General features: G+C 38.3%; 1 protein-coding gene across 2 annotated transcripts in view; it reads right to left on the bottom strand.

Moving 5' to 3' along the window:
* Positions 1–25,392, bottom strand: part of LOC130922834 (equilibrative nucleoside transporter 1-like) — a 78,356-nt gene that overhangs the window by 36,981 nt on the left and 15,983 nt on the right. Inside the window, exon 1 of one of the 2 annotated variants that reach the window (XM_057847989.1) lies at positions 12,599–12,714. The exons of the other annotated variant lie outside the window; for it this stretch is intronic. The gene's annotated coding sequence lies outside the window, so the exon portion shown is untranslated. Of the gene's footprint in view, positions 1–12,598; positions 12,715–25,392 lie in introns of those variants that run through there. 2 annotated transcript variants of the gene reach the window in all.

Here is a 25,392-nt window from a genome sequence, read left to right as displayed (position 1 = left end):
TACTGAACAGTAATAATGACCTCGTGAAAAGGCCAATCATTCATATTAGGGACAATAAAAATACACATATCTTTATCAGGATTCACATCACTATAGCAAATATGTCACCTAAACTCTTGGGGACTGACATACAGGGCTTAACAAATGGCACTCTATAAATACATCAAACCTTCTGCTTGTGTTGTATAATCCTAACACCCACATCACTCAAACACGTCTATTATTTATTTTGCCACTGGAAAAGGAAAGCGCAATGATAAATGCCTATTAATTTTAAATACTGCTTCCCACCGAGTCTGTTATTAGTGTCACACCATGCTCAGGAGCCACATATTGTGTCGCACACGATTCTCCTGACTGGTTGTTTTAGCAGTCATGTGCACTTTTTCTTTTAGGCTGAGCTACAGAGTCAACAGTCATCCCTTCAAGCTGCCATTTCCGCTACTGGTACAAGCATGGCCAAAAACAATCAGAGGGGAAACAACTAATCCTAGAGTGTAAATAAACTTGGAGATCTTATAAAAGATAGTTCCACACATCATTTTTTCTTTGTGACATTTTTTGGCGTAAAAAAATGAAAATGTATTTTATAATGACGATATTTATTTTTATTTTTCCCTTAGCTCTGAGTTAAATGCCTCCTTCAACACTGAACACTTCCAAAGAATTTCTCACCTATCAGACAAGATGAGGACAAAGCCTATTCTTGTTTGTTGGTTCAAGTGAGGTTGACCTGGTGAAAGAAACACATCCATCCACCCACAGAGGATCTACTTGATCCTTGCAATGATCTTTTTTTCAAGCACTTTCCAAACAGTTGTATTGGGAATTAAACTATAGTTTATATAAGTTTTTTTGGAGCAGGAAATAATTTTTCACAAATTCCTGTTTGTGTCTGATATGATGTCTTTAAGACTCACAGCGGAGAACCATATTTATTTGGATCATACTTATTTCATGATAGTGGACCTTTCATTTGATAAAACAAGTGTTTATGCTACATTTAATGAAAAAATGCCAATTAAAACAAAATTTCGCCCAGTGAAATAAGCATTTTGGGGGGGAATCTGCTTGCCTTGCACAGCCAGACTATTCTCCTTGTATTTTTCAAACACTGTAAGAAATAGTCTGGGACCCAGCCCCTTAACGGCCTCTCGAGCAAGGTACAAAATCAATCGTCCAATCAGATTCGTTTATTTGCGTGACGTGTTCTTAACGGGTAACGTCACTCTTGCGTGCCGAAAGTCGTGTCTACAACAACACAGATGGCAAACGGGAGAGCCGAGAATATGTTCCAATCCGCGGTAAAACCAGTTTTAAATTACCAAAAACACATTGAAACAAGTCATTGACAACAGTCAACGTGGCTCGCGCTAGCCATGTTGAATAAACTTCTCCATTCTCCGCTCACGCTAATTACTTGTCGATTTAACAATGTCACGTCTGCCCGTTGCTGATTGGTCCACTCCGCTGTCTGTTTGTTGTGGCTTGCTCCGCCCTTGGAATTTGATCCGCCGGACGGTCGCCAGACTCAATTGCTGGAACAGCGGTGAGTCTGGTATACCAGGCAAGGAATCTGCACGATTTCCAACACATTTTGCTATGCCAATTCACAAATAGAAATGTTTTTTTCTGATTGTTCATTTATGTACAAGTAGATGAGTGTATTTTATGACATAAAGGTTACAAATTCTTCTGTCCAGGATTACATAACCATACTAATTCCTGCAATTTTCACTGTAAACGTGAACATGATGCGGACTATGTAGCCAGGCTATCTAACGTTACGTTCACACCGTACGGTGACTCACAGTGTGGAGGGAACACTTCCATAGTGTCACACTCATGTGCACTGTAAAACGTCATCACGTATCAACAAGGGCGTAGGTTTGGTCTCAACATTGATAGGGACGACATAACAGGATAATATGCATGTACACTTTTTGCTGGAGACAGGACATTAATAAGACCAATCTGATTGGGTGAATGGGGGTCGGGGCTACATTTCTCACGAATATCAACCTAATTAATTGATAGGCTAAAAAATCATCAATGCAAAATAAGTCTGTATAGACTTATGCTAACTTTCATATGTATTGGTTCAGGTGATAAACTGTTCGATTCAAACCTTTGTTTTCAAAAACTACTAAAGAAATATTTTGAAAACATAAATGTCTGGATGTTATTAGCAAATTTAAATTGCAATATTTGAACATAACTTAAATTACATTAACATACACAATAAATACAAACGTGTTAATAATCTGTTAGCTATCCAGGAATGCAAAAAATTAAACATTTGTCTTAAGACCACTCAACATTGCCTGTCTGAATAAAATAATTACATATAAATGAAAAAACTTCTTTGTCAGGAATAACGAAAACAAATAAAAATGGAGCAAAACACTACTGCTTTTGTCTGCAAGCACAGCCAAACTCAACATAAAATGAAAGCTCCTTTGGGCTGCTCTCAGGCCACATAATAGGCCACATAAATAAAACAAAAATGACGATTGGGGAGAAGTGAGTAAACCTGGGTTCACAACATTTCTCACAGTTTAAGGAGAAAACATCCATATAGGAGGATACTTCTCTCTAAGCAGCTTCCTACTCGAGTTTGTCAGGTTAGCACATTCACACAATTTAATGTTAAGCTAACGCTGATGCAGGTCGGATTTTCAGTAGCAAAATATGTGGGGTGTTGCCCACCTCCACAACATTGACGTCTTTTTTACATTACTTACAGTGGCTGCTGGTGCTGCTGGCTGAAAAAAAACCTTCTAATATCCCTCCTCTTTGAAGGGGGTGGAGGAGGCGGCATGTTGTCCAAATGTTGTATCAGTAATCAACCAATCAAACATGCGTTTGAGGGGAAAAAATGGACTGGCACATTCAGCAAGTGAAAAGGGGTAAATGTAAGTCTGAACATAATGAAAATAATTCACTCAATAATAGTAGGGTCAGTTCTATCCTTACGGCATATGGAAAGACAATCAAAATGATCTGTATAACTGAAGTCATTATATAATGCAAATAAGGTTGCCGAAAAGTTGGTGGGGCCAATTGGATCATCCTAAAAAGTTGGTAGTGTTATGTCCCTACCGTCCCTATGCAAACCTACGCCCTTGCGTGTCGACGTGTTTATGGAAGGGCTTAGCTACTATGCTTTGGTGGCAACTTTTGAGGATTTATGCAACCGGAGTAGGGGTGCAGCTATCGAATATTTTAGTAATCGAGTAATCGACTGAAAATTCTATCGATTAATCGAGTAATCGGATAAAACAAATATATTTTTAGGTGTAGAGCAATTATAAATATACATGAGAAAACAAGACATTTCATCTAATCTTGAACCATTTTCAGTCAATCAATGTCTTTATTTTCGATGTATATTGTTGAAAACAGCCAACAATTGCATCTCAAATGTAACTAGAATTTAAAAAAAAAAAAAAAAAAGACAAATTCACTGCTTTCACTCAAAAAACCTTTAGATCTTATTAAAATATACACTATATATATTTATACCTAAAAATGCCATTACGCTTGATAACACACATCACTTAAAAGTTTGGATTTTTTCCCACCTGTTTCAATTGAATTTCTATTTGTGTCAAGCCATTTTTAAGTTCTAGTTAAGTTTTACGCTACTCTAAACTGTAAGTCCTGATAGGATTTTGTGTTTTTGCAGTGTTCAAGATAAATGTATGATACAGGCTGTATTGGAGCACATTAGGGACCAGTGCTACTTGGTGTTTTATCCAGCAATGACTACTAAGCTAAAATTGATAGTTAGCATTATTGAGTTTTTATTTTACACCCTTATCACTCCACAAAGCTATGTTATGTTAAAGCCTGTATGTAAGGCACGTTAGCAATGCATCGAAAGTGGTCATAATTAATAGAAACCTAGCCCTCCGCAGGGCTAACGTTACGTGAGCTAGTGACTCAGACAGTAACGTTAATCTTATTTTTTAGCGCTTAGCGCTCTTTATTAGCGCTTAGCGCTCTACTGCTTTAAGATGGCCGCTGTTTATTAACGCTGCCCAGACGCGGCCGAGTCTATCATATTGCATCTAGTTCAACATACATGTGATCTCTATGAGACTCCTCAGATGCTACCTGCTACCAATTTAACATCACGCGGGCTAGTTTTTAGCAACGTCGGCGTAGTTTGGAGCGGCTGTCGGCTGCGGAAATGTTTTTTATATTTTTTTATTGCTTCTTCCTCTACGCACGTGACGTCAGCGCATTGTCCTGCATTAAAAGTAGTCCGAGCGAAACGTGATGCTTAGAGCTGTCAAAATAAACGATTACTCGAGGTGAATAAAATTACTCGGATCAGTTTTTAAACTCGAGTTACTCGAGTTGCTCGAGTATTCGTTTCAGCTCTAAACCGGAGCAAAGATTTTTTCATCCTAATACCTTCATGTGCGGTATCAAGAAGGAAAAGGTATTTTTGTGCCTTTATCTACCATTACTGGTTTGCTTCTGTTGTTTGTTTTGTTGAACAGCTGTGGCGTAGTTCACTAGTTGACGACGTATAGATCGAATGTGTGCAGATCATAGTGCAGAGGCATTGGATGGATTTATATCAATATATGAAAGACGCCGAAGTCGGGTGTGAAAAGATTGTGATTAATCATAAAAATATCAGATGTGTCGCAATGGGCGAGAAAATCGGAATTAACCCGCGGTGTGAACATAGCTGAAGGCTCAATTTACAATGTATAGCTCAAGTCAAATACACCACCCTCCCTTGAATGCCAAAAGTGTGCGTCAGATATTCCATGTGACTGCAGAGTAAACAGATCACTGTTGATACCAAGTTGATACAATCAAATACACTGATGGGTGATTTAGACTTAATATAGCTGCTAATCAATGCTCATCTCTGCATGCTCATACGCCTATACAGCGAACAAGGGCATGTTGCGGAGCAGGGGTCACCAAACTTTTTGAAACTAAAAGCTAATTCTTGGGTATTGATTAATGTGAAATAGTACTGCAACGATTAATCGATTTAACTCGAATATTCGATGAGAAAAAAAGATTTGAATTAAATTTTGCTGCTTCGAGTATTCGTTTAATTAAAGTGAGGTTGTAATGGTATTATGGGTATATTTTGAAAGTGTTTGCATTGAGTTTTATTGATCTGGGTGGATACAATGCCCTCTAGTTAGCCTCATTTCACATGGCTAAATCCAGCTGCTCCCTGTTAACACCAACATAAGCAAAGTTTTTGTTTCAGCTAATGTTTGTGTATTTTTTTTTTATGCATTCGTAATATAGTTTATTGGTCTATATAGCCGTTTTTTGTGAGAATGTGTGTCTGAACAATTTGTTAAGAGCATTCTAAAAAAAAAAAAAAAAGTTTGAGGCTCAGGAATTTTAATTTTTCATGTTCCTTATCTGATTACTCGATTATTCGAACTAACTAGTTCATCGATTAATCGACTACTAAAACAATCGATAGCTGCAGCCCTATGTGAAAGCACAACCCGCTAATACAAATACTATGTTTAAATATGTTATTAAAATATTAATCATAATTGAAGTCACTAATCATGGTAGGTTTTTCTCATACTGATCTCATTATTGATTCATGCAAGCAGGAAAAAAATATGAGTAGAAAAACAGTGTAATAACTAGAGCTGGGAATCTTTGGGCACCTAACGATTCGATTACGATTACGATTCAGAGGCTCCGATTCGATTATAAAACGATTATTGATGCACCCCCCTCCTTTTTTTTATTTTATTTATTTATTTATTTTTTTAAATTTTTGTACATTAGTTCCAAAATTGTTCAAAAAAACTCAGGCTAAACCAAACTACTATTTCAGTATCAAGTTAACATATAGCAGTAAACAAATATACAAAAATAACATTAAATAAAAAAACTCCAGTCCCCATTCTGTATCAGCAGCTTTAAACTACATTCAATTAATTTAATGTTGTGAATCAACCGTTAAAGTTGTTAAAATTGCTCCCGTTATTCCATAATTTCTGTTTTGTCTACTTTTGACATGTGAAATTTTTAAACTATTTTAAAGATAGATTCAAGTCAATATTTTACCGATTTAGGAGTATTTTAGATAAAAAGTTAATTAGGTTTGCTTGGAAGGTTCGCTACAACAGCATTGCAGGGAGGTTTACTGCTTTAAGATGGCGGCCGTTTACTAACGCCCGCATCTAGCTTTTTGCAGATGTGCTCTTACCGCTACCAAGTCTACAATCCATCTAGTCCTATATAAATGATATCTACCGTAACATTATGTAGCTTAGCTGTACTTGTAGCAGCTTTTCGGCACCAGTCAGGTATGTTGTTGTGTTTTTTTATCTCGTGGCATGAGTTGAGCTAGAGCCGTGAGTTGAGCGTTGGCATTACCCGAGGGGCCGGTTAATGAGAAGCATAATGTTTAGCTACTCCCGCTCCGTTCTGTCCCGAAGTCCGCGCGGCGCGCTGAGTGTGTTGTACTTCCGCTTTACTTGGCATATTTCAATAATCGGAATTTGGATGTTTGTGAATCGTTCTCGAATCTTCCACGGCCGAATCGCGAATAATCTAAGAATCGGAAATTTTGCACACCTCTAGTAATAACAGTTATTAAGAAATATTGTAGCGCATTTTGGGTCATGTAGGCCACAATATTAAGATTCAGTATAACAGAAGTGTGGCTGACATGACCAAAATTGTGACATCCATATGTTGACACTAGGTCTTCATTATATATAGTACATCATTCATTATTTTGTGTACATTATGAGTAAATCAAATTATAAATTAATAAAATGCTAATAAAAACTTATTTCATATAAATCAAACAGAAACAATATCAATATCACTCTAAAGTTTATAAGTAAAATAGCATTAACAACATTTTCCCCTTGTTTTTAATTAAATAAATAGATGGCGGAAAACACAGACAAGACTGAAAATGCCGTTTCTGCTCTTGCACGCCTCTTTAAAATAAACTGCTGTATTTTCAGCCAAAAGAACTGTTGTGTTTGATAGAACAATATGTCTATATGCTGCCATAGCAGATTCATGGCGCATTAAGCCCCCGAACTATTTTTAATTTGTCCCTTTTACCCTGGAAACTCCCGTATTCAGACGTCGCGCAACCGCTTTTGTTTCAACCCAGCCATAATAAGAAGTAATTATATTTATTAATCAAAATGTCTGTCATTTTTATCTTAGAATCATTAATTGATGTCTAATATTTCATTAAAAAAATAAAACAACTTTAAAATATTGTTCACACGCATATTTTAAACTTTTAAACAAATTACGTCACAATGGAAAAAAATGGCGTCTATAAAAAAGTCAAGGATATTTACCTCATAACTATCTATTAATTGTATTTTTTTTGTTACTGTCGCATTTTCCCCAATATGTTAGATGACAAATAATCGATCCAAACAAAAGAAAAATTGGGAAAAAAAGGTTAAAAAGGGTAACTATATACAGTGATACCTCAGCTCACGAACATAATTGGTTCCCAGAAAGCGTGTGTAAGGCGAAAAGTTCGTCTTCCGAACATTTATTTCCCATAAGAAACCATTAAAATGAGAATAATCCGTTCCCAGGTCCCCATAAAACATAATTTTCTACTGAATAAGCCTTAAAACTACACAAAAATATACCTTATTTTATGTATAATAAATGTGCTATTGTGTTATAATTAAAGAAATAAACTGTACTGTATAATAAGGTCGTTTTATTTACCTTTGTGATGGTAGTTGATGGCTTGATGGAATGGAGTGGGAGGAGGAGGGAGGGAGGGAGTTACTGTTTGGAAGGAGAGTGTTACCGGCAAAGTGCGCAGTTAGCGTAGACTCCACTGCTGTGCCCACCACATGCTTTTGGTTGTTAATAAAAGCCATCCGACGCCTCTGGGTGTTTGTATGCACGCCGCCACCTTTCTGGAGAGGAAATCGGGCGAACCGAAGACAACCGACGACAACGAGCCAACGTGACTCGCCGGTCCACTTCTCACTACGGTGGGAAGCTGAAAGCACCGCCAATTACCAGTCGAGGGCGAATTGGTAACACGAGTCACCTTCCATAAGGACTGTAGGTAACTCTTTTTCGGTCCCATAATAGCAAATGTACACTCAATATGGTCCAAAATCTCTATCAAACACAAACCACGTCCGCACTCAACGAAAGTGAGGGGACGAACTGGGACGCCGTGAGCGTGCGTCAGCTTCTCGTGGCGCTTTTCGACCGCGTGAATTGGTTCGTCCGCCGAAAACTAGTTCGTCAGCAGAGACTGTATGCTCGCGAATTTAATGTTCTTGAGGCGAAAAGTTCGTGAGCTTAAGCGTTCGTGAGCCGAGGTATCACTGTATATGAAAAAGAACATCTCGACTAATCCTTGATGTCTGCCATTTCTGCATCACGATCCTTGTTTTATTACCGTGTTTCACCCATAAAATCCCCCAAAAATCCGTCTGTGGCCATTCACATCTGTGTCTTGACACTCCATGATACATGCTACATGGAGTTTTTGGATCGAAACAAGGTAAGTACACGATAATATCTCGTTAAAATCATGGCGCCTGTAATTCTGCTCTCGCGTGTCTCGCCTCCAGTTAGGGTTTTGCTGTTTAAATTTTTTTTTTTTTTTTTAATCCCCTCCAGTTCAAAGTTTTTCTTCCCCCAGAAAATTGAGATTTTAAGCTTTCCAAGGATGTATCACACATGCATATCAGACAATTTTGAAAGTTAGCCAAATTGGGGGTCTCAGAGCAGAACTTCAAGTCACCTGAGTGTTTTCCGCCATATACAGTGGGGAGAACAAGTATTTGACACACTGCCAAAGGGTTTTCCCATTGGCAGTGTATCAAATACTTGTTCTCCCCACTGTATAAATGAACATTTCAAATAGAGAATAATTACAGATTTATCTTTCAAAGATTTTTTTTTTTAATAAAAGGAATCAAAATCAATTTTACAGTTTTTCTCTTATGGATTTTTCTATTTAAAAATTTAGAAAATAAACTAATAAACTAAAACTAATTAAGTTTTAAAATAATAATAATAATCAAGTTAATTTTGTTTTCTTTTAAATAAATAAGATAATAGTGGGAACATTAGACCTCCAATTTATTTAAACTTGAAATCATTTATTTAAAACCTGTGCAACACAACATGCCTACTGTCCGCTGCAGCTGAACAAAGTGAAAGTAAAAAGTCCCTCCCTCACTCTGTCAAGTCAGCCACAGTGCGTTCAGGTACACCACGCAAAACACATTCGCCACATTAGAACCTAATTCGTTTCATTATTACTATTAGTCCAATTTTTATTCATAATTTATTTGTTTTGCTCTGTGTAAGTGCTATTTGCAATAGTACCAGCAGCATTTATCAAGGATTTAATGTAGGTTTTCGGGCTGTGGAACGAATTAATGGAATTATAATGTATTCTTATGGGAAAATCCTGCTCGACACACGACCATTTCTACTTACAAACAAGGTCCTGGAACAAATTAACTTCATATGGAGGTACTACTCTATGTACATGGGTATGACTGACTTTAAAAGCTCATCTTTCAGCGCAATTGAATGATCACTGCCAGCCCTCCCAGTCAAAATGTATTGGTTGTCCAGTGTCGTCAATGGCAGTCAAGCAATTCAGTAACAAGAGTTAAGAAGAGTCAACTCATGCAGTGGCAGCAGTGACTTGCTGCTACTGCTGCTACTGTCTCATCAGCTGTTCCTTCCAGGGAAAACAAAGCAACCATTCTGACTTCTCATCCTTGTGCCAGGAAGGTCAAGCATGATCAACACAAATAGCAAAGGCACACTTGATGAGGCAGCTGGCCAGGAAAGCACCCGCCACCCACATTACTCTTTACGCAACTTGCATGATGGCACTTTCCCAGTAAAAACAATGGCTGACGAGACTCTGGCTCCATTAGGCACTTCCTTCCTGTTATCATCCTTTTCTTTCTGAGTAATCCGTTTGCAATCTCTCACTTCTAGTAGGTCAAATCACACTACTTGTCCACACCATCAAGCCACACACACGGGCACGTGGTTGCCAGCAGGAAAAGTAATCTATCTGTCACTTGACCAACCTTGTGACAATTTTTTTTCCGTTTAATACATGTTCGTTGAAAAATGCAAATGGTCCATCTCGGAGCCTCCGGTTAAACTTATGCAGTTACAAAAAAACAGTCCGCTGCAACTGAACAAAGTGAAAGTAAAAAGTCCCTCTCTCACTCTGTCAAGTCAGCCACGGTGCGTTCAGGTACACTACGTAAAACACATCCGCCACATTAGAACCTAATTTGTTTCATTATTACGGGTATTATTACTATTAGTTAAAGATGTCCCGATCGATCGGGTCCAATCACGTCATTTTCAAAGTATTGGAATCGGCAAAAAAATATCGGACATGCCTTTTTTTAATATATATATTTTAATTAAATCGTTTCCTAATTGTATTTAACGTTACAGACAAAATGTCTTACACTCATCCAGAGTATTTAGTTTTGGCTTAAAGTAGGGCTATCAAATTTATCGCGTCAGCGGCGGTAATTAATTTTTTAATTAATCGCATTAAAATATTTAACGCAATTAACGCATGCGCTGCACAACCCACTCACGCATTGTCGCGTTCAATCTATAATGGCACCGTTTTACCTAAATATAGAGTTATAAGGCAGCGTAAAATGAATAGAGTGAATTTTGCCAGTCTTTGGATCCTTTTTTTAAATGGCTAAAGCCTTACAATCCCTCTCTCAACAATTAGAAATATCATGGGAAGCCATGTGGGGAAGAAAAGTAGTAGTTGATCTTTTTGTTAACACCTTATGTTATTACCCAACGCAGAGAAGATATATCAATTGGTGCCACTACGCACAGTCATGGTTGCACTTCCCATCATGCATTTGGGCAGAACAGTTAAATGGTTACAGTATCATTTACTGAAAGCTCAACAAATACACTAGATGGCAATATTTAGTCACAATATACAAAGTCACATTTATCCTTTAAGAATTACAAGTCTTTCTATCCGTGGATCCCTCTCACAGAAAGAATGTTAATAATGTAAATGCCATCTTGAGGATTTAATGTCATAATAAACAAATACAGTACTTATGTACTGTATGTTGAATGTATATATTCGTCCGAGTTTTAGTCATTTTTTTCTTAATGCATTGCCAAAATGTATATGATCGGGAAAAATTATCGGGAATGATTGGAATTGAATCGGGAGCAAAAAAAAGCAATCGGATCGGGAAATATCGGGATCAGCAGATACTCAAACTAAAACGATTGGGATCGGATCGGGAGCAAAAAAACATGATCGGAACAACCCTACTATTAGTCCAATTTTTATTGATAATTGACTTGGTTTGCTATGTGTTATTGCTATTTTCAATAGTACCAGCTGCATTTATGAAGGATTTAGTGTAGGTTTTCGGGCAGTGGAACGAATTCATGGAATTACAATGTATTCCTATGGGGAAATCCTGCTCGACATACGACCATTTCTACTCGCAAACAAGGTCCTGGAACGAATTAACTTCGTATGGAGATACTACTCTATGTACTGTACATGAGTATAACTGACATCGAAAAATAGATTCACCCATAAGTTATGTCATTCTTCTGTGTTAAAACATTAATTTTGCCATTAACGGAGATCTAACAAATTCACAATTTGCATCCTGAAATACATTGACCAATTGCCTTTTATGTGAATGTCATTTACACTAGGTGTTGTCTCTTGTCTTGCGATTGTAATACATTTGAAATTCACAGAGAATGTGTTTTAGTAAAAGAAGAAAAGAATGTTTAAACCACTCATTAACAGCGATTGACGCCAAATTCTTGGTGACAGAGAGAATGGTAGCGATAATTCGATCACTGTCAGCCCTCCTAGTTAAAATAGATTGCTCTTTTAATGCCAGCCAGAGTTCATATGTTTAACACAATTTTAAAATTAAAAATGTTAAATGTTACAGACGCCTACAAAAATACAGTATAACATACTACTGTATCTTGCGTATTGTTATTTTTTATGGTGGTATATAAAGAGCACACTGCAAGTGGTACTTATACGTACTTCGCTACTCACAACGTACTTTTGATCCAGGGCACTTTTTCCAAGTTGAAATAATTTGAACCACTCTCCATTCATAATAGGTAATCATTGTCAGTTCATTCGTAACCAACGAAAACTCATTATCCATATTGCAAGGCAACTAGCAATTAGCCAAGAACGTAACCACACATACATGCCACTTGGCGCTAAATTTAATTCGCCGTCAACAAAGGCAGCGTGTCGGCTCGAGTGTCAGCCAAACGCCGCAGTGGCTGACCGCTCGGTACCCTTGTCGTCCTTTTGCTCCTTCATTAATGTCGTCTCATTACACCGTACCCACCAAAATAATCCACCCATTTTATTTCAACCAAATAGCGCAAAATTCGCTTTGATATTAAATAATCCATTTATGTGGGTGTATAACGGTTTGTTTTCGCTGGGAAAAAAAGGTTTCGTCTTGAGAGAAGACTCCCGATTCGTCGTGATCGATATAGTAAGTGATCGTGTTTTTTAGTGAGGAAAATGTAGTTATCCTACCTTGTCAGTGGAGCGACCGCGTGGACACTTGTGTTGTGCGTGTGTGTGTGCCCTTAGTGAGGGCGAGGAAGCAGCAGATGCCTTCAGGGACTCCTTGGAAAAATAAGTGTTACCAAGACAGAGCTGTCTGACTGCAAACCCAAGATGAACGAAAACGTGCAAATGATTCAGCAAGATTTTAACTGGCCGTTTTAATCATCCTAACATGAGAAAATGTAAAATGTATCTAAACATCACTACAAAAAAATATATAAATTAGTAAAAATTAGTGTTGGCAAGCAATAAATCTGAATGCGATTAATCTCGTTTTAAAAAATTAAACATAGTGATGTAAAAAGAATGTGCCAAAATCCTCATACATTTATTCATTTTAAAATCATTGAAATCAACTGAATTATTAATTAATGAATCAAAACTAATTAATAATTTAATAAGAATTAAAATAAGAATTAAGTCTTTTTAAAAAGTAAGTAATTTTAACAAATTAAAAGTCAGATCGGCTTGATGTTGTCCGTGCCACTGGTGGTGGTCACGTTGAGCACTTGTAAAGCATTAAATAAAAACTTGAAGTAATATACAATACTTGTATCCAGCAAGTTATTTTATATATATATATATATATATATATATATATATATATATATATATATATATATATAAATATATATATATATATCGCAATGGTTTTGCCACATTCTTTTTGTAATCACTCTGCATGTACAGTGGGGCAAATAAGTATTTAGTCAACCACCAATTGTGCAAGTTCTCCAATTTGAAAAGATTAGAGAGGCATGTAATTGCCAACATGGGTAAACCTCAACCATGAGAAACAGAATGTGGGGAAAAAAACAGAAAATCACATTGTTTGATTTTTAAAGAATTTATTTCCAAATTAGAGTTTAAAATAAGTATTTGGTCACCTACAAACAAGCAAAATTTCTGGCTGTCAATGAGGTCTAACGAGGCTCCACTGGTTACCTGTATTAATGGCACCTGTTTTAACTCATTATCGGTATAAAAGACAGCTGTCCACAACCTCAGTCAGTCACACTCCAAACTCCACTATGGCCATGAACAAAGAGCTGTCGATGGACACCAGAGACAAAATTGTAGACCTGCACCAGGCTGGGAAGACTGAATCTGCAATAGGTAAAACGCTTGGTGTAAAGAAATCAACTGTGGGAGCAATTTTTAGAAAATGGAAGACATACAAGACCACTGATAATCTCCCTCGATCTGTGACTCCATGCAAGATCTTACCCCGTGGTGTCAAAATGAAAACAAGAACGTTCAAAAATCCCAGAACCACACGGGGGGACCTAGTGAATGACCTACAGAGAGCTGGGACCACAGTAACAAAGGCTACTATCAGTAACACAATGCGCCGCCAGGGACTCAAATCCTGCACTGCCAGACGTGTCCCCCTGCTGAAGAAAGTACACGTCCAGGCCCGTCTGCGGTTCGCTAGAGAGCATTTGGATGATCCAGATGAGGACTGGGAGAATGTGCTATGGTCAGATGAAACCAAAATAGAACTTTTTGGTAGAAACACAGGTCTCGTGGAGGAGAAGGAATACTGAATTGATCCGAAGAACACCATACCCACTGTGAAGCATGGGGATGGAAACATCATGCTTTGGGGCTGTTTTTCTGCAAAGGGAACAGGACGACTGATCCGTGTAAAGGAAAGAATGAATGTGGCCATGTATTGAGAGATTTTGAGTGAAAATCTCCTTCCATCAGCAAAGGCATTGCAGATGAGACGTGGCTAGGTCTTTCAGCATGACAATGATCCGAAACACAAAGCCAGGGCAACAAAGGAGTGGCTTTGTAAGAAGCATTTCAAGGTCCTGGAGTGGCCTAGCCAGTCTCCAGATCTCAACCCCATAACAAATCTGTGGAGGGAGTTGAAAGTTCGTGTTGCCCAACGACAGCTTCAAAACATCACTGCTCTAGAGGAGATCTGCATGGAAGAATGGGTCAAAATACCAGCAACAGTGTGTGAAAAGCTTGTGAAGAGTTACAGAAAACGTTTGGCCTCAATTATTGCCAACAAAGGGTACATAACAAAGTATTGAGATGAACTTTTGGTATTGACCAAATTCTTATTTTCCACCATGATTTGCAAATAAATTCTTTAAAAAAATCAAACAATGTGATTTTCTGTTTTTTTCCCCACATTCTGTCTCTCATGGTAGAGGTTTACCCATGTTGACAATTACAGTCCTCTCCAATATTTTCAAGTAGGAGAACTTGCACAATTGGTGGTTGACTAAATACTTATTTGCCCCACTGTATATATATACATAAGTTTCTCAAGCGAAACATGGCCAGCGCCATCTTTGACATTTTCTGCGCCGGTCTTCTGGTTTAGACAGAAAAGCATGAAGTGCGTTTGAAGTAAGAAGTACTCATGGAATATACAAAAATGTATTCAGCACGACGTAGATGAGGCTCCCGGACTTTCTGTGCTATACATGGTTGTGTGAACTCCTGGAAGCTCCTATGTATATGGTTGAAGGTGGAATGTTTTCATCACCGACCAGCTACAAAGCGTCAGTGTGGATGTACCTGGCCATACGCATTAAATTAAAACCAGCAGCAGACAATACAGTACGTTAATGATGTGGCTCGCCTTCTTTAAACTTAAATTATCCAACTAGAAGATTGAATGTCTGTTCTTACCACTTTATTGATTGTTCTTGGACAAAATTCTAGCAATCTGTGCAGCCTCTGTTAACAAGGTGTAGATTGATACACCTGCAACCCAAGTGGCCAAAATGAGGCAAAAATTACAAATAATATGACATTTGCCAAATGCTGAAATGCTTCAACGGATTTTGTTGTGACAAGGAAATACAACATGATATTTATCACCTGATTATAGTTATGGTATTATGAACTCACCACCCATGTGCATTCCACATAAACACAATTGCATTTACATGGTTCCGTCTTGGTTCCATCTCCATTCAAACGATGTCACAATTCTGCGTGAAAACGATGTAGTATTCATGCTGGGCCGTAGAGGGCAGTGCAGTTTTACAAGGTGACAACCAATGATGCACTTCCTTCTTTGACAATAACCTCCCAAGCCCAGAAGACCTGCCCCCTCGAAGCAATGGTGTTTTTAAAAAAAGCTTTTTCCTTTTTCCTCCCTACGTTTTATTTAGCAGTTTTTCCGTACCGTATTTTTCGGACTATAAGTCGCAGTTTTTTCATAGTTTGGCTGGGGATGCGACTAATACTCTAGAGCGACTTATGTGTGAAATTATTAACACATTATTATATCATTTCACATGTTATTTTGGTGTTTTGGAGTGACACCGATGGTTTGGTAAACTTGTTAGCATGTTCTTTATGCTACAGTTATCTGATTAACTCTTAATAGCTATGCTACGTTAACATACCAGCCACATTCGCATTTCGTTGTTCATGCATCATGTAACATTATCATACTGTACACTTATTCAGCATGTTGTTCTCTGTTATATTTTATTTATTTTATTTTAAATTGCCTTTCTATGTGTTGGATTTTATCAAGTGAATTTCCCCCAAAAATGCGACCTTTTCTCCGGTGCGACTTGTATATGTTTTTTTCCTCTTTGGAAAATTGGGCATTTTATGGCTGGTGCGACTTATACTCAGGTGCGACTTATAGTCCAAAAATACGGTATATTTAATTTTTCTCTCATATTTTTTGTACATTTGCTGTACTTTACAAGTTTAAATTATTGTATAACATTGGTTGTCAATTAAGAAAAAAAAAATCGAAGCAATGGCGTCCATGCGTTTTTTTTCTTCTTTTGCTTCAAAAACCACAAAGACGCGAAAATAAAATTAGTTTGAATTTAAAGGATAAAAACAGTCAATTTAAGCCGTTGTTCCGCCGTGTTTGCCGTTTTAAATGTTTACTAGCTGAGACTGCGCATGCACAAAGCGACGTGTCCGAGTGCTGACGTCATCGGAGGGAGAGCATTCACATGGTTGCGGAGCAATCCCCGCAATGGAATCCTTCCGCTTTGGAGGTTGGAATCAAAAGTTTGCATCTTCGCCTTCCGTTTTCGCGGTCACCATGTAAAGGCGAGGCCATTCCGCAACACAATTGTTGCGTCTTGGTGTCGCATCGTTACCATGTAAACAGTCTATAGGCCTTATGCAATTTTTGACTCTCGTTTTTTGAACCAGTGAGTAATTCTTGTTTTTAGCCATCAGGACACCGACCCAACCAGGAACTCCTCTGTGAGGAAGACAATGTTTTTTGACAGATTGTCTGCAAGGGGGCAAAACGTTTGTTTTTCCTCTCTAATGGCTGTATTGCAGAATACTGTAGAGAGATTTCCTGAGTCATGTAAAGATAGCTGTTGTGATAATTGCGATATTGTGTGATAATTGTTATCGGAAGCCTTGTATATATCACAAACTGCATTGTATTGAATTGTATGATATCCAGAGGTTACCAAACCTAATTAGAAGATAATTTAATGAATGTATGTATATCCAATGTGTACATATACAGGTGATGGTGATTAAAATGCCCTAAAAGATCAAGATAATGCCATTATTTCTATAATAATTTAAGCTTTCCATATTTTTTTCTATATTACAGCAACACTAGGTAATTTTTCAACCTTTATAACAAAAAAAAAACAACACTAGGTAATTTTTCAACCTTTATAACAAAAAAAAAAAAAACCATTTGTGATATGTCGACTGAAAACAAGTTGAATGACACCTGTTGTATCTTGTCTTGTCTGTATCGCTTTCACTGACACTAACTTCGAGGAGGCTGGCAAGAACCCTGCCACAAAAAAAAAAAAAAAAAAAAAAAATACAAATGTGCTGACTGCTTTACGGCATAAGTCACTTCCCCCTTTCCTATTCGTTATAAAGATGGCGGTCGATGCTAACACTTTTGCGTGAATTCTGCCAAGATGGCAGGGCAACAAAAGAGACAAAAAGTTTTGTCTGAGGAGAAAAAAGAAAGAGGCTACCAGGACATACTGAATAAACATTGGCCCGGCTTTCACTAGCTGCAGTGACACCCCCCCCAAACGGCCTTGTCAGCGCTGACGAGTTCGGGTGGGGCGGTTAGCCACACTAAGCCACATGGTTGCTAACCCTCATATGCTATTGTTTAGCCACAACTGGGCTCATTACCTTATTACTGTTCAACCCTTACACAGCCACTGGAAACAGAAATGTTGTTTAATCCATCTGCAGGAGACGATCATGATTTTAAGACACTCTGCGGGTGTCCGCTGGTCCTCATGGGAAATGCAACGCTGGGCCTCATGGAAAACACAGTCTTCCTTAAGGCAAAACACCACCGCTTTTGTTCACCAGCGTCGCTAAAATCGACCAAAACTTAAAAGTTACCAAGTGTTGCTTTAAGTCAGTAGGATAAATGCAAGATCGGCAAAAATGGAATCATTACTTTTCTGCACATTTAAGTATATATTACCTCAATTCTTTAAAATGGTGCAGATGATTGTCATTGTCTCTGAAATAAATCATGCTTACTATCATCTGTTGCTAGTTTATTTTAAAATAAAATACTCTAAAGGGGATGAATAAAAACAAAATCATCAGTTCAAATTCAAATTAGGCCCCATTTCTTTACACACAAAGCATTTAAAAGTGAGCATTAGATGTGTTATAAACTTCGCAACGAAAATGTAAGTTTCCTGAAGACCAAAAACAAGCTTAACTTAACAACAGTCCCCTCAATATAAAAACGAAGTGAGGGGAAAACGGCAGTCATCTTGTGAGTCACATCATTTGCGCACACTGAAACCACAGTATTTTTAAATTCTAGACACCAGACAGTTGACTTTTGAAGCAAACGCACAATGTCGCTCATATTTTTTTGACTAAAAAACACGTTGGAGAGGTCTTCAAATGTCGACAACAGCCCAAATAAAGTGGGTCATATTCAGCCCAAGACAATATGCTATTTGAGTGTGAAAAGCAAATTGTTCTTCTTTTAAGCCTCAAAATTTAAGGGTTTTTTTTTGTGTTTGTGAGAAATAACACCAAGATACCGTTACGTCACAGCAATGTGCACCCACTAGTGACTTAAATCTTATTTTCTTTTTTTACGTGGTCAGTATGTGTGTCCGCCTCCACTGTTTGCTCATGAAATAGTAGCAGTAGTGCACAGACATCCACACCCAGCGCTAAAAAAAGCCTGCCTGTGGGTTTTCTTGGACAGACAACATCTGTGACGAGAGACTGGTGGTTGGGTCTGGAAGACTGTGATGCTACTGTGAAGGCACATAACTTTCCAAAATGTTGTCCTCACCATGTGTGTATTTTTTTAACACCTCATACAAGAAGTGAAATTTGATCTATAATAGCTTCCTTTTCTTTTGGGCAGGCATGAGGGAAACTGAAAAGGGTCTTTTAGAGTTCAGTTGTGATCAGACAAACCACGCCAAAGATCGGTTGTTTGAGCACAGTAAGTTTAGGATAAAAGTGTTCACACTCATTAAGTAAAACACACCGTAAAACGATTTGGATGATCGCATTTACACTCAAGTGTTCAGCACCTGTATTCAGTTGTTTGGTAAAAACAATCAATTGTTTCAATCAATCAATAGTGTGATAGCCTTTACTCTCGAACAAATCATCAACAGAAGAGTTCAGTTGTTCTGTGTGCATTAGGGTTTAATGTTCATACTTGACCAAATGAACCACGCCATTTATCAGTTGCTCGGATTTTGCCATTGCCAACATACAGTGTGGAAAATAAGTATTTGAAAACCGTGCGATTTTGCAAGTTCTCCCATTTAGAAATGATGACCGGGTTTGAGTTTATCATGGTAGGTGCCTGCCCACTCTGAGAGACAATCTAAAACGAAAAAACAGAAATCACAGTGTATGTATTGCAATGCTGCAAATAAGTATTTGAACACTTGAGAAAATCAATGTCAATATTTGCTACAGTAGCCTTTGTTTACAATCACAGAGGTCAAACGTTTCCTATAACTTTTCACCAGGTTTGCACAGACTGCAGCAGGGATTTTGACCCACCGCTCCTCACAGATCTTTCCTAGATCAATCAAGTTTCTAGACTGTCACTGTCACACAGAGTTTGAGCTTCCTCCAAACACTTTCTATTGGGTTTAGGTCTGGAGACTGGCTAGGCCCCTCCAGAACCTTAATATGCTTTTTACCAAGCCACTCCTTCGTTATTCTGGCTGTCTGCTTCGGGCCATTGTCATGTTGGAAGACCCAGTCACGACCCGTTTTAACTGAGGGAAGGAGGTTATTCCCTAAGATCTCACAAAATTCATGGCCATGGTTATCCTCTCCTTAATACAGTGCAGTCGTCCAGTCCCATGTGCAGAAAAACACCCCAAAGCAAAGCAATGATGCTACCATCCCCATGCTACACAGTAGGGATGGTGTTCTTGGGATGGTACTCATCATTCTTCTTCCTCCAAACACTATGCAAGGAGTTAAGACAAAAAAGGACCATTTTGATCTCATATGACCACATTGCGTTCTCCCATGACTTCTCTGAATCATCCAAATGGTCATTAGCAAGCTTAAAACGGGCCTGGACAAGTGCTGGTTTAAGCAGGGGAATCTTCGGTGCTATGCACGATTTTAAACCATGAAGTCTTTGTGTATTACCAACAGTAACCTTGTAAATGGTCGTCCCAGCTCCTTTCAGGTCATCGACCTGCTCCTCCTGTATAGTTCTTGGCTGATTTCTCACCATTTCTTGAATCATTGAGACCCTATGAGGTAGATCTTGTGTGGAGCCCCAGTCCAAGGGAGATTGAGATTCTTCCATTTTCTAATAATTGCTCCAACGGTGTATTTTATATCACCAAGCTGCTTGGCAATCGCCCCTTAACTCTTTCCAGCCTTGTAGAGGTCTACAATTCTGTCTCTGGTGTCTTTGGACAGCTCTTTGGGGTGTATAGGGTGGACAGGTGTTTATATGCAGCTAACCACCTCAAACAGATCAAAAAGTCAGACTCAAAAAAGTCCACCTCCACTCCACTTATTTAGGAGTGGAGGTGGACGTTTGAAAGGCGACTAACAGGTCTTTGAGGCTCACAATTCTAGCGAATAGACAGGTGTTCGAATACTTATTTGCAGCAGTATAACACAAATAAATTGTTAAAAAATCATACACTGTGATTTCTGGATTTTTTTTTAAGATTGTCTCTCAGAGTGGACATGCACCTACCATGAAAATTTCAAACCTGCCCATCATTTCTAAGTGGGAGAACTTGCAAAATCGCAGGGGGTTCAAATATAAATTTTCCTCACTGTATAACATTACTTAAGGTCTGTCTTTTGATGCATTGTTCCAAGTGTGTTATATCACCATAAAAACATCTGCAAATTATATTTAAGGAGCACCGCTAGGAGTAAACAAAAATGCTACAAGTCTAATTTTGGAACATCCTGTGCAAGCCGTGCCACAAGCGTGGCACCAAAGGACTGGAAGTGAGCTTTTGACCACATGCTGAGATTTAAGAGGAGACAGAGAAGGATTTTTCAGTAGATGACCTCTTTAACCCTGAAGTAGCCCCGGTTGAAGCTGTATGAATTCCACCTGAGATTAAGAATTTCGAGGGATTAAGCAAACAAAAAAGGACTCCGTCTCCAGGGAGGTCTGAGAAAGTGGATTCACCTATTGTCTTCACCCTCAGATTCCCAATAGATTGTTACTTAGTGGATGGTCTGCAGAGGTCACATGCACGTACGAAGTCCCTGTTACGTTGCATGAAATGTGCCACAGGCAATGGATTTCTCTCAGTGCGGTGTCAGGAATAAAAAATGCTTTGATTTTCCAATGCTCCTTCAGCACTGATATAAGTGGCATCTACATTCTATGTTCTGGAACACTGAAAAACACTCTAAAAAAACATCTTCCATCTCATTACCGATGGAATTCACTCCCTGGCCAGTTCTTTAGACACACCTGTACAATTTAATGAGACAAACAGCTGTAGCCAAATTCTAACTTTTTCAAATAAGTTTAAATAAATCTTTATTATAGTCTGGATTATTTCAGATATCCTGTTTGTTCAAACAATGCTCGGCAGGTATCCCAGTGTTTCCTTTACTTTCATTTAGGAGTAGAAGGCCAGCATAGAAAAAAATGTCTTTTTTCTTTTTGTAATTGTTGATGCAAGCGTACCTGCTGAAATTTTTTCAAGCACATCAAAACAACATGGCGGACAAGATGCCACTGTCAAAGGTTTGTTAGTCTATACTTCTGTAGCCCTAAACCAAGGTTAAAGCAGCAATTTATTACACATAAATTAATTAGCGATAACTCAATATAGATTTGAAAGGCTAAACAGACTTTCAGAATGTATTACCGTAACTTATCCGTAGTGTTATTTCATTTGGTCATTAATCAGTCATCAATGTGAGTAAACTAATTGATAGCATCAGGCCAAGGTTAATGTCATTATGTGACTGATGGCAGTTTTTTTTCAAATGAGCTTATTGAAATATTTCTCTAAGAAAGACCCTGACGGAGATGACGCTACTCAGGTCTCATTAGCTTTTAAGAGACTCAAATGATGAGAAATTACACGTAAAAGTGTGCTCACACTTGGCAAAGCAACGTTAATGTTTAATGTAATTATATAAATCAAGTAAAATTAGACGGGAAGCAATAGAATAAAATGTAACATTTTTTTTAAAAAACTTAAGGCACACTCAGACAGCAGATCTTTACTTAAGCAGCAAAATTCAAAGCGTAGCCATATTTGTTAAAGTGGACACTCCCTGCAAATGTAAAACAAGTTTGTGGGAAATTCCTTTTTTCGACCTCTGTGACCCTTGACCTCAATACCCCAAAATATGATCCCCTCTTCTATTTTGTATGAAATCTATCCTGCAAGTTTTATAATATTCCTTTCATTCGTTATCAAAAAATTCCATTAATGACCTCTGTGACCTTTGACCTCATTACCCCCAAATTTAATCACCTGTTCTGTTTCATATGACAAACATAAGCGGCAAATTTGATTTTAAGCCCTCTATTTGTTGTTTAGTTATCTTGAACACAAACATTTAGAAAAACAGACAAATGCAACCGAAAACATAACCTCCTTCCGTAGGTTTTACCTTCAGGCAAAGGTAAAAATTCAACAGGAAACACGATTTAATGACTTACCTTTATGCACACTGTAAAATTAATACCCAAGGAAATGGCACATTATTATACTTGAAAAGAATTTGACTTTCTAACAGAGCATTGGTATTTCTGAAGAACACCTAATGAAGGGATGTGACATGGAGCAAGACTAATGTTCTAATGGTAAAAGTCAAAAAGTGCACTGATAGCGTTGAAGATTAATCCAACACTTTGATAAGAGCACAGGAAATAAATGAAGGGGGTGCGTGGGGCCAAAGTACCGTTTACGTAACTCTCGCTTCACACCTAACCGACAATCATCAGATCATCGTCAAGAAGGGGTGATGTCTCTTACTTTTAATTTCCATTCTGATGATATTTTTCTCATCAATATGGTGATGGCAAGAAAAATGAAAACTCATAATTCAAGTGGTCAGCAAACTAGTGTCTCTTTTGGCTTTTGTACAGCATCTTCAGTGAAATGTTTTATGTTCAGATCATTATCTGCAAATGCCAGCAGACATCCCGAGTTGATAGGAAATTTAATTAGGCTGCAAATCTTTAGAAAGTGGATGTTGTGTGCATGCAATCACTCCGGAACATTCTGGGTGGGGGAAAAGTGCTTCCAAATCAAGGATTGCACCCACTGTTACATCACCAAACGATTGACTCACAGTATGGCATACAGCAGGCGTATGCAAGCATGCAAAAATATTTTGCCAAAAATTCGACAAACTGGTAAACAATAAATTTCCAAAATATCCATATAACTATCCAATATATATCCTGAAATACAACAAAAGCACATGTACAGTGGGGCAAATAAGTAATTAGTCAACCACTAATTGTGCAAGTTCTCCCACTTGAAAATATTAGAGAGGCCTGTAATTGTCAACATGGGTAAACCTCAACCATGAGTGAATGTGGGGGGAAAAAAAAACAGAAAATCACATTGTTTGATTTTTAAAGAATTTATTTGCAGATCATGGTGGAAATAAGTATTTGGTCAATATCAAAAATTCATCTCAATACTTTGTTATGTACCCTTTGTTGGCAATAACGGAGGCCAAACTTTTTCAGTAACTCTTCACAAGCTTTTCACACACTGTTGCTGGTATTTTGACCCATTCTTCCATGCAGATCTCCTCTAGAGCAGTGACGTTTTGGGGCTGTTGTTGGGCAACACGGACTTTCAACTCCCTCCACAAATTTTCTATGGGGTTGAGATCTGGAGACTAGCTAGGCCACTCCAGGACCTTGAAATGCTTCTTACGAAGCCACTCCTTTGTTGCCCTGGCTGTGTGTTTGGGATCATTGTCATGCTGAAAGACCCAGCCAAGTCTCATCTTCAATGCCCTTGCTGATGGAAGGAGATTTTCACTCAAAATCTCTCGACACATGGCCCCATTCATTCATTCCTTTACACAGGTCAGTCGTCCTGGTCCTTCTGCAGAAAAACAGTCGCAAAGCATGATGTTTCCACCCCCATGCTTCCCAGTGGGTATGGTGTTCGTCGGATGCAATTCTTTCTCCTCCAAACTTGAGAACCTGTGTTTCTACCAAACAGTTCTATTTTGGTTTCATCTGACCATAACACATTCTCCCAGTCCTCTTCTGGATCATCCAAATGCTCTCTAGTGAACTGCAGACGGGCCTGGACGTGTACTGGCTTCAGCAAGGGGACAAGTCTGGCAGTGCAGGATTTGAGTCCCTGGCGTCGCATTGTGTTACTGATAGTAGCCTTTGTTACTGTGGTCCCAGCTCTCCGTAGGTCATTCATTAGGTCCCCTCATGTGGTTCTGGGATTTTTGCTCACCGTTCTTGTTACCATTTTGACGCCACAGGGTGAGATCTTGCATGGAGCCCCAGATCGAGGGAGATTATCAGTGGTTTTGTATGTCTTCCATTTTCTAATAATTGCTCCCACGGTTGATTTCTTTACACCAAGCGTTTTACCTATTGCAGATTCAGTCTTCCCAGCCTGGTGCAGGTCTACAATTTTGTCTCTGGTGTCCTTCGACAGCTCTTTGTTCTTGGCCATAGTGGAGTTTGGAATGTGACTGACTGAGATGTGGATAGTTGTCTTTTATACCGATAATGAGTTAAAACAGGTGCCATTAATACGGGTAACGAGTGGAGCCTCGTTAGACTTCGTTAGACCTCGTCAGAAGAAGTTAGAACTCTTTGACAGCCAGAAATCTTGCTTGTTTGTAGGTGACCAAATAAATATTTTCCACTCTAATTTGGAAACAAATTCTTTAAAAATCAAACAATGTGATTTTCTGTTGTTTTTCTCCCACATTCTGTCCCTCATGGTTGAGGTTTACCCATATTGACAATTACAGGCCTCTCTAATCTTTTCAAGTAGGAAAACTTGCACATTTGGTGGTTGACTAAATATCTATTTGCCCCACTATATATAGAATTGCTTCCTTTTCTTCTTTTTTTTTTTTTATCCTTTATAGGTCACTCATTGGGTGTTATTCACAGCACTAGACACCCAACCCATTTTGACTGGGAGATGTTGGCAGAGAAAATTGATTGGACATTTAGCATCATCAATGGCACTGAAAGATGAGCATTCTTAGCCATTCCTGCCAGTATAAATGAATTAGAGGTCTATCGTTGTCAATGGCAGGCAGGTTAATTGGTTAACAGGTTAACATTCCCTTATTTG

The sequence above is a fragment of the Corythoichthys intestinalis genome, chromosome 10 (genome assembly GCF_030265065.1).
Source record: "Corythoichthys intestinalis isolate RoL2023-P3 chromosome 10, ASM3026506v1, whole genome shotgun sequence".
Classification (NCBI taxonomy): domain Eukaryota; kingdom Metazoa; phylum Chordata; class Actinopteri; order Syngnathiformes; family Syngnathidae; genus Corythoichthys; species Corythoichthys intestinalis.
Note: the sequence above shows the minus strand (reverse complement) of the source record. Positions and strands in the feature narration are given on the sequence as shown.